Source organism: Pagrus pagrus, assembly GCF_965226575.1.
Source record: "Pagrus pagrus genome assembly, chromosome: 18".
NCBI lineage: Eukaryota > Metazoa > Chordata > Actinopteri > Spariformes > Sparidae > Pagrus > Pagrus pagrus.
In genome coordinates this window covers 1,182,234-1,193,831 of record NC_140202.1, presented here as the reverse complement: position 1 = coordinate 1,193,831, position 11,598 = coordinate 1,182,234, and positions in this window count along the sequence as shown.

Here is an 11,598-nt window from a genome sequence, read left to right as displayed (position 1 = left end):
AAGAGAAGTTTGGAGGGCTTGACCCAATGTGAACAGCTGCACTGTTATCTTGGTCTAACCAGGTTTCAGTTAAAAACATAAAATTAAGATTGTGTTTGATAAAATCATGTATTAAAAAATATTTTCCTGCCAGAGACCTGATGTTTAATAAAGCTAAATTTAAAGAGTCAAAACCAGCTGTGCAATCTTTTGTGACAGTTTGTGGCTGACGAGGAATAGGAGCTAAATTTAATAGATTGGCAGATTTATTTAGGCACTTCCTGTTTCTCAGCAAATTCAACATTTTTCTATTACCTGTAAACACAGGAATTGAGGAGACTACCTGAACTCCAAGGGGCCCCAGCTTTTCTGGGGGGAAGACATTAACGATATCACCTTCATAGCCTGGACCCAGCACATATCAGTAAGGGTTAGTTGTATTGTCTACGTGGACACGATGTGCTCTGCTGCTATCAGACTGTGGAGACAGAGGATGATTCTGAGGAGGTGGAGGGGCACGATGACATTTGGGTGATGGTTGTTTCAAGCGTGGCGGTGGGAAGGGGGCTGGGCGGTGAGAAAGATTTAGGGGAGAGAATATGGGATTTGGACGTGGTGTGAGTTTGATTCCAGCACTGACGAGCTTTTTCATCTCATCCATGAAATCCAGGAGGGGGGAGGAGGGGGAGAGGCTGACTGGAGAGGGCGGAGAGTTGGGTGGGGTTCGGGGAGGTGGAGAGTGGAAGTTCCCCCTTGTTGAGACCGGAGGGCACTCCTCTTTGGGGAGCAAAGATGGCGGCGGTGAAGACTCCTCCTCCTGGGTCGGCTCTCTTCTCTGTTCGAAGCTTATCTCAGACAGTAGTAGTTCTCCTCCCGAGTGCTGACTTATCAGTTGTTTTGGTTTGTCTCGCCTGTTGTCCTTGGCAGGAGGAACTGATGTGTGGTGCACAGAGGAAAATATGGTGGAGGTTAACAACCTTACTCCTGACTTGTTGAGGCAAAATCCATCGGCCTTAAAGAGGTGTCTGTGTTCCCAGAAAATGTTAAAATTGTCAATAAAGTTCCCTGATTGAGCGGCACATGTAGCTTTGAGCCATCTGTTCAACATCAACAATCTGCTGAATCTCTCATCACCTCTTCGGACAGTTGGTAGAGGACCGCTGACAAACACCACAGTATCGAGAGATCTGACTTTGCTCAACAGATCAATAAAGTCTTGTTTCAATACCTCAGATTGTTGCTTCACAACATCACAGGCCCCTGTGTGTAAGATGAGAGATTTCGCTGTTGGATGTCCAGCAACGATGTCCAGAATTTTTTCCTGAGCTGTCAGAGACCATATCATTGGTAAAACAGAGTACTTTGGTGTTCTTCTTGCCGCAAAAGCTGTTTACTTCCTTCACAGCAGCATCACCCACGATCAGGGTAGTGGATGTTGAAGCAATAATAGCTCCCGAACATCATGCACAGGGCAGAAATAAAGGAAGCGAAGTTGTCCTGTACAATGATTCTATCCACACTCGGCATTAACCATCTCGAAGAATAGGAGGATCGTCCTAAAATGAAAAAGAAAAAGAAAAACATAATTAAAACGTATTTCACAAAATAGTTTTGAGCATTTCTATTTTTACATTTTCAAGATCAGTTAACTTGCTTACCATCAACACAGAAATCATTGTCTGTATACAGGTTTAGGGGAGAATTTAAAGCCTTTTAAGGCCATTTTGACTAACTTAAAGAGCTTACAGTGACAAAAAACACAGCAAAATGAATTTATAGAAAGAAAAACTAAGAAAAAATTGAGAAATACAAAAGAGAGAAGGAAAGACCAAGGAAGAAAACAATTTAACTTACCACACACAACAATGGTAGTCAAGCGAACTTGGTCCATCTGCACTTCCTCTGCCAGGGATGTGTCCTCCACATAACAGAACATGGCATCTTCCTTATCATCAAAGTAGGACAGCAGAAGCAGCACCATCTCTTTCACATATTCAGGGCAACCACTCAGCTCTCCCCTCATCACTTTTAACTTTGTTACAGCCTGTTGGAACTTCTTGTTCTTGTTCACAGCAACAGTATTGAGGTAGTTCAAGAGCCGTTTTCCCTTCTGGTCCAAATTTCGTGTGAAGGTTTCTTTAAGTCCAATTCCAGTGACCTCCTTGAAGTGGACTGCCATGCCAAGTTCATCAAACCAAAAGGGCCACTCTTCCATGAGGTTTTTATATCTTTCCCCTGGTTCACTTGTTTACGTTGTGTGTAGAACGTCAACTTCCTCAGATGATTTGACCTCCTCTGGATTTGAATCAGTTTGCTGACACATCATCCTCAGTTTTTCTCTCCTCTGCTGCTGGCTTTCTGGGGTCTCTCCGAGGGGCAGGAATTTTAAATCTCAGTTAATGCACCCGTAAGTGTCCTGGATTACTGCTCTCTGTTCTGGAGGAACTTCATCTGTGTCAGACTCATCAGTGTGATACTTTCTTTTTCTTATTTTTGGGGTCTTAGATCGTCTCACATTTTCTATCCTATTTTGCAATTGCTTGACTAGATAGTGATACCCTGGCCTGATCATGTCTCCCTCTATCACGTCCTGCAGTGATTTTAGATATTTTCCAAACATCTTTTTCGCAACTTAAGTACAGTTTCTTTTACTTACACAATAACTTTTTCGCATCATCTCACACACCATCTCTTTTCTCATTTGTGGACTTGGTCATTTCCCTCTTTCCAATGACTGCATCAGTTCCTCTGGGAATTTATCCCACGGGGTCATGAATGTATCCACCCAGTCTACATTAGGGCCCTGGCAGCTGTTGAAAGATGTTGAGGTTGAACTTCCGGGTGAAAGAGACTGCAAGGATGTGGGAGGTCCTGGTGAGGCACCAACAGATGAGCTGCTGGTTTCAGGAGTCTGGCCTGCAAAAACATACATGCACACAAAGAGTCATCACGAACAAAAATGTGAATGCTTCTATAATTTCGACGGCGGTGGTGAAGCCCCTTCTGAAAAAGAGCAATTTAGACCCCAACGTTCTTAATAACTACCGACCTGTATCCAACTTACCGTTTTTGAGTAAAATTTTAGAAAAACTGGTTTTTAACCAAGTTAATGACTTTTTAAACAGAAATAACATCTTAGAGAAACATCAGTCTGGTTTTAGGAGAAACCACAGTACTGAGACAGCACTTTTAAAGATTTTAAACGACATCAGGTGGAATTTAGATAACAAAAAGCTCACAGTGTTGGTTCTACTGGATCTAAGCGCCGCTTTTGATACAGTAGACCATCACATTTTATTAAACAGACTCAGACATCTGGTCGGCTTCTCTGGTACTGTTCTTAAGTGGTTTTGTTCTTATCTCACAGACCGATGTTTTTACGTAAGTATGGACACATGTTCCTCAGGAACCCATGAAAGTGGATGTGGGGTTCCCCAAGGGTCAATTTTAGGTCCACTTCTTTTTAATCTTTACATGCTTCCTCTTGGGGATGTCATCAGGAGACATGGCATCAGCTTCCATAGTTACGCTGATGATACACAATTGTACATTGCCGTGTCTCACTGATGACACAGGGCAAATTGATGCCCTTTTTAACTGCATTGTAGACATCAAGTCATGGATGGCAGTGAATATCCTACAGCTCAACCAGGACAAAACAGAGGTTTTAGTTATAGGTCCTGAAGGCCAGAGAGAGAAACTTTTACCAAAACTACAAGATCTTAAACCAACACAATCAGTAAAAAATCTGGGCGTGATTTGATTCTGAGCTGAATTTTATTCCACATATCAAAAATATGATGAAAATAGGTTTTTATCATCTTAAGAACGTAGCCAGAGTCCGCCCGTTTCTCTCCCAGGCCAGTACGGAGGTGCTAATGCATGCTTTTATTTTCTGTCGCCTGGATTATTGTAATGCCCTGCTCTCTGGTCCTCCCAAAAAGAGTACTTTAAATCTCCAACTATTACAAAACTCAGCTGCACGTGTGCTTACGAGGACCAGAGGGTGGGAGCACACAACACCGGTTTTAGAGTCGCTGCATTGGCTCCCCGTCCGCTTCAGGATCGATTTTAAGTTTCTTTTACTGGTCTTGAAATGTCTTATTGGCCTTGCGCCCTCATATTTATCTGACCTGCTTTAACCATATCAACCCTCGCAGACCCTGAGGTCCTCCAGCATCGGCCTTTTATCCATACCAAAACCAAGAACAAAAACCCACGGTGAGGCGGCATTTAGCCACTATGGCCCCCACCTGTGGAACAGCCTGCCGGAGAGCCTCAGGTCTGCAGAGACTGTTGATATTTTTAAGGGAAGGTTAAAGACACAACTTTTTAATCAGTCTTTTAACTAATATTTTAAATTCTTCTTACGTTCTTATGTGGTTCTATCTTATTTTATGTTGTTGCTTCTATTTTGTTTTTTAAGACGATTTTAAACTTAAATAATTGTATTTGTTTTTTTTATCTTCAGTACTATTTTATTTATTATCCTATTTTATTTATTAGCGTATTTTTATCCTCTTAACTGTTCACTCTATCTTTTGTCAGGGTTTTTATCCTATCTTATGTTTTAGTTTTTAGGTTTAACTCCAGTGTTACCCCAGGGGGGTCCTCCACACTGGGAGCTGTATCTGGGTTGCTGCTGGGGGTGCTGTCCTTGGGGCCCTTCGGCCCGGCCGGCTGCCCGGGGGCCTGGGCGCTGGTGCCTCCTGTGGCACAGCCTGCGACTCCTCCCAGTGTGGACGGCCCGAGAGGTGGCGCTTCCTCAATTCTCAGTGCCATTTTCAGTTTCCAAATCGGGTAACACTTTATAACAACTATCCGTTATAACTAAGTGTTTGTTAACAGTTTGTTAAGGATTTATAATGATGCCTTATAGATAGTTAATAGATCATTAATAAACTGTTAGTTAATGAATTATAAATGACTTGTTAACTGTATGTTAATGATTTATAACTATACCTTATAAATTTGTAATAGATCATGAACAAGCTATTAGTAAATTACTTACTAATGACTTGTTAAGTATCAGTTAATAGTTTATATATGTTATTGGACGTTATTCTAAAGTTGCAACTATTCCTCATTTATTAACTGCTAGAAAATGAGGAATAGTTGCAACTTTAGAATAACGTCCCAATAACATACATAAGCTAATAACTAATACTTAACTAATATATTAACTCACACTTTACATATAAGTTGTTAATAGTTTGTTAACCATCTACTAATACCAGTGAAACTTTGTAGAACAGCAAATGGGTGGAACAAGTTTAAGGTACAGAAATTTGATGTGATATTTAAAATATCAAATTTTTGTGCCAACCTTGTTCCACCCATAGGCTTTTCTGTGTACTGTATTTTACCAAAGAAACACCACAGATGAAATGTTGAACATTGTGTTTAATGTATAGAAACACACATACTGAGCCATCACATGGCAGAACAACAGTATACAAACCCATGAGGTTTGGACACTTTTTGTGCAGGACATGAAAACAAAATATATCAATTATTATATTATCATTATTGATATGAACATGTCTTAGCACAACTTGGACCCTCTATACTTAGTGAACCAGACCCGAGCTACAACCAAACTGCTCAAGGGCACCATCCAACAGTGACACAACACCTAAGCTTTCTTAGACGGAGGAATCAGTTTCCCCTTTTTATTTTGATGTTCAACATCCCTCAAAAGGTTTGGATCATTAATCAACACTTCCAGACATTTTTTTGCAAAGTCCTGCAGTCATTGCTGTGGTGTATGAGCAACCAGCAACTCCTTGTATTTCTTCGGTGCCACAACAGCCAGCTCACAGATCGGGGCATTGGCGATGACGGTGTTTCGGTCGACACCGACCTTTCGATATGCCACACTCAGCTTTCTTCCTTTCTTGTACGCCTTAAGGACTTTCCTGTATCTCTTGATGACCTCCTCAGGATGACGTGCTGAAACAGATAGAAATTTAGTTAAGTATAACAAACATACAAGTAGTGAATCGACACAGGGAAACACACACATAGATGCAAAGTGGTTGCAAAAAGTAATGAAGATTACATGGGCACAGAGCAATTGGAGGGTCCAAGATAATATACCCACCAGGAAGTAAGTTTTGGAAAATAAACTTGAGAGAGAGAGAGAGAGAGAGAGACAGACACAGACAGAGAGAGAGAGAGAGACAGAGAGAGAGACACACACACAGACAGACACACTATACATGCCTGACACACATGAGGGGAGCAGCCTCATTTCTTGTTTTTTTTTGTTTTTTATTTATTGTCTGTATTGCTGTTATTTGCTTTGGCAACACTGTATTTTAACGGTGATGCTAATAAAGCGCTTTGAATTGAATTGAATTGAATTGAATTGAATTGAATTGAGAGAGAGAGACAGACAGACAGAGAGAGAGAGAGAGAGAGAGAGACGGACAGACAGACGTTGTGATGTCTATATGCCTGACACACATGAGGTGAGCAGCCTTATTGCCTTCCTCTCTTTACACTTACCTCTCTGCTTGCCATGTTGCCTTTTTTTCTTCTCTTTTTTCTTCCTCTTGTCCTTTTTCTTGTGACTGGTGGTGGTGCTTCTTTTTCTTCTTGCGTTTTTTCTTCGATTTCTTGTCTGAATCTGAAGAATCAGTTGATGAGGATGAGGAGCTGGATGAAAAGGATGAAGAGGAGTTGGATGGACTGTAGGATGAAGAGAAAGAAGATGCACCAGGAGACGAGTTGGCCGAGGAAGATGTGTCAATTGTCCCAACGTCATCTGTATCTACAACATAATAGAAAATACAATACCAAATGCATTACTAACTATGATGATACAAGTCAACTCACATACATTCTTATCAACATTTACATTTATTAAGACTTTATCAAATCGTGATCTCATCAGTTGGACAGATGTCTGCTGTCAATCAATGCTACAGATATTATCTTCCAGGTATTAACTGTACATGTGTATTGTCTTGTCACCGTGAAATGTTGGCCTTTCTTCCACAATACAAAGCACCCAAGTATTATTGTGACCAACTTTGACCAACTTGTTGGCGGAGGGAGTCTCTCTCCTTAGTCAGGTCACTGATTTTTTCTGTGACTGTGTGCTGCTTCTTCTTGGCCTCACAGAGCTTAAGCTGCTTCTTCTTAATATGTAAAAATGCTGTTGGAGCTACAGTTGCCTCAGTATCTGGAATGATAGGATAGAGAATTAAAAAAGCTCTAATCATAAAAGCCAGGTGAAGGTAAAATAAAATAATGAGCAGCTGGCTCTAGATATCTGCACTGGATCTCTGAATGAGTGAACATAATTGTATAACTGTCATCCATCACCAGTGAATATATGAATGGATATGTACAGACTATCATTATATACATACATATATATACATAGGGCTGGGCAATATGGCCTTTTTGAAATATCTCGATATTTTTAGGTTATGTCACGGTACGATATATATCTTGATATTTTGCCTAAGCCTTGAATTAAAGTTTTGATGCATACAATCACACCAGTATGATGATTCTTGTTTGACTATTTTGCAGCCAAATCAGTTATTCTAGACTAAGTTTTACCAGCTAGACCAGTCTGGTAAATTCAGAAAATGACATCACTTTACTGTAATAGCTTTCAAAACCAGGACAAGACAACTATTATGCTATATAACAATATCGATATATTGCTCAGCCCTTATACATGTATATATTTGACAGCTGTAACATTCAATCAACAGTGATTACAGTTTTTCTCGATTGTTTACACACATTTTCTGAAAGCATGCCTCATACTCTCAGAACTCTACACACAAATCAAAAAACACACACACAATGGGCAAAACCCCTCACTTCTCCTGCAAAATGAAACTTTACATTCAAAACAATGTTATTTCTTCTCAAAATGATATTTTGTTTTCAAATGACACACACAAACCATCATATGAATAGACATTTATAAGAACCAGTTGAACTCTGATGTGCTCAATGTAAAACACTATGATGAATGAAAAACACTTCTTCTCCATTCATCATTCACCTTTTTTGTTCAGTGTTACACTTACTACAGACAGTGCATAACATACATGTAAGTGTGTTGTAAAATATTTTAGAATATTGTTTTTATACTCAGAACACACAAATACACAGTACCAAATATATTTTATTTTTCCCACAAAAACAATGTACACGGTGTACATCACAACCAACACAAAGTTGCACATACATTGGTCGACATACAAAATGTTACGGGTCTCAAACACCTTGAGTACTACAGTAACAAATGATTTTTGGTTCAGCATGCAGGTGCCTGAAAAACACAGGTGAAAGTTCAGAGGAATGAAGACACGAACCGATGCTTTCTCTTCCCAAATTTCCTCTTTATTTCAGAATTTCAGAAACATAACACACATATAACTATTCCTTGTGAATGACTGTCTTTTGTTTTCTTAGTATATTTGCCCATCATTTAATCCACTGTTCATGCCTTGGTTAAATAAGGTTCAATAGTATGGTTCATCTCCTTTTGGCCAGTGTCAGTTTCACCACACTCTTAGATGGACATTACCCTTTTATCCAAGTGCCTTTCATCAGCATCAGTACTGTATCAATGGCTACTTCCACTTAGTGCTAATAATTCAGCCAAGAGTTAAACTCTGAAATTTCTATAAACTGACAATGCAGTATAAAATCACATAGTGGTCCTTTAAACCCACTAATTGCAGTTTGAAACTGTACATAGAACAAAAACATCAACCATGTCACACAGGGAAACAGTTTGGCTTAAATCCACAAAATTCACAGCTTGAACCTTTAATTACAACTTAATGCTTTCCGGTATAAACTTCTTCACAAATCTTAGAAAACTCCTAGTCACCGATATAACAAAATATCAACATATATGCCAAATGCTCAGGGACCCAGCTTCATATAAAATGGTTAGCAATGTACACAATCATGTTAATAGGGAGTTTAACCTCTATACAAAAGTATTGTTGTGTGCAAATTAAATCGCGGGCAGCGCGGGCGCCGCCATTAATCACTGTAAGCAGTCTTACTTTAATACACTTCTTTAAACTCATTAATGAAACACTCAAGTCCGTCAACAAAAATCAATACGCTCGCGCTACATTTAGTTTCACTTTAGGAGTTATTATTGGCGATTTTCACTCATACTAACCTGAAAAACACAGGTGAAAGTTCAGAGGAATGAAGACACGAACCAATGCTTTCTCTTCCCAAATTTCCTCTGGGGAGGGGGGCGGATACCCTCGCAATAAAAAACCTGGGCGCAACAACACCGGTGTTCATTAGTTCCGCTCTTCTCTGTCCTTGTGAACTAAGGCCTTTTCTCAAAGATTGTGGAAATAATCAATTTGGTTATTAGGCTTAAAACTCCTATTGTGTTTTGGTTTTATCAATAGTGAAAGTAAAGACTTCAATTAATATTAATATCAATAAACAATATTACAAAAAGAATAACACATTTTGAGTGTACCACACACTCCCCCACAAAGAAAAGTGGCCCCAGACACTTGACCTATGTGATTCAAACCTCAAAAATTTAAATGTCATATAAACCATCTCACTCTGAACAGTACGTGATCAAACAAAATAGTATTTTGTAGAGTTTTCGTATATTTTACTCTCTTCAAAACAGGAATAGAATGTTATATGTGAATGTGTATGTGAAAAGTATTGTAATGTTCATGGTTTTGTATTTTGTGTGTGTGAATGTAATTGTCTGTCTTTCAGTCTTTCTTTCAGTAGTTCAGAAACAATAGATTGGATATGTGACAGGTAGCGAGGGGTGTGGGTATGGGTTGATGGCTTGGGACTAGAACGTTTGGGATTGGGGATAGGGGTAAAACAGGTGAGTACAATGCATTGGCTGGGCCTCGACTGCATTCACTGTGGGACGTATCTGGTAAACCGGTTGGCCAAGGGATGAATAAGTGAATACATGGCCAGGCCGTCTGTCTCTGGTGGACTGCCTCAGGGGGGCATGAAGGACAGGATGGGGTCCTGGGGCATCCTCCACCTGGCAGGCCACCTGCGGTACCTCTTGGTCAATGTCAGGCTGTGGTTGGTCCATGTCAAGTTCACTCTGAATATGTATCCCTGGTTCCTGTTCCAAGACATTTTCCATTTCTTGTTCCAGCTCAGCATGGATTGTCTCTCCACGGTGCGACTCATTCAGTTCAGGTTTGTTTTGTAGCTCATGAGTAACTCTCTGATCTGGGAGGCTATCCTCCCCACATGGGTTCTGTGCTGATATGCATAGCCAGTAATGAGAAATACCTTCCTCTTCCTCCGAGTCACTAGGATCAGAGATCTGTGGAGATCCTGTGGTCTGCAGGGTTTCTGAGGACTTTCTCGTCCCTCTGTGTGACTTAGGGGTGTTAACAACGGGGCTCTGAGGTGGCTCTACTGGTAAGTCATTCACCTGTAGTAGCAGGTTCCGGTGTAGGGTGCGAAGGGGGCGGCCTCCTGATTCTGGGCTTACCTTGTAGACAGGGTTGTCCCCAACCCGCTCTCTCACGATGTAAATGGTCTTCTCCCAATATGGTCTGAGTTTACCAGGCCCCCCTCTTTCACTGAGGTTACGGACAAGGACTCTGTCCCCAGGCTGCAGGGTAACGCCTTTGCATCGTCTATCGTAGTACTCCTTCCCCTTGGAGCTCGACTGGTGGCTGTTGGCGTTCGCTATTTGATATGCCTCAATCATTCGTCCTGCCCATTTCTCCACATAGCCCGTAGGAGTTTGAGGCTCCTCATCTGCCATGAGGCCAAAGAGAAGGTCTACAGGGAGACGTGGGTGACGGCCAAACAACAAGTAATGAGGGGAGAAGCCTGTGGACTCCTGCTTTGTGCAATTGTAGGCGTGGATAACGTGAGGCAAACTGTCTTTCCAGTTCTCTTTTTCTTTTTCTCCAAGAGTCCGAAGCATTTGCAATAGGGTGCGATTTAGCCTCTCGGCAGGATTACCCTGGGGGTGATACGGGGAGGTTCTGGAGTGTCCAACACCAGCTAGCTGTCGGAGTCTTTTGAACAGCTCGTTCTCAAACTCCCGGCCCTGGTCATGGTGGAGTTTAGCTGGATATCCGAACCTAGAGATGAAATCATTGAAGAGCCGGTCAGCCGCTGTCTTGCCAGCTTTGTTCCGTGTGGGGTAGGCCTGCGCGAACCTAGTGAAGTGATCTACCACCACCAAGATGTACTCACAGCCACCCCTACAGGCTTCTAGGTGGAGGAAGTCTATGCACAGGAGTTCAAGGGGCGAGTTGGATGTAATACTGCCCATAGGTGCTCTTTCATGGCAGGCTGGCTTTTTCTGCTTAATACAATGACACTTCCGGGTTATGTACTCTTCTACCTCTCTCTTCATGAATGGCCAGTAGAATCGCTCCCTCGCTAGACTCAAAACCTTTTCAACGCCAACATGGCCCATGTTGTTATGTAGATGAGTGAGAGCTGTTTGCTTGTAGGTTGCAGGGAGGACCAGTTGCCTCCTATCTGTGGTTCTCCGGTAGAGTAGGCCATTTTCCATGTGCAACTTGTTCCACTCCCTTAAGAGCCTCCTTGTATGTGGGTCACCTTTCTGTCTGTCATCGTCTGTAGGTTGTG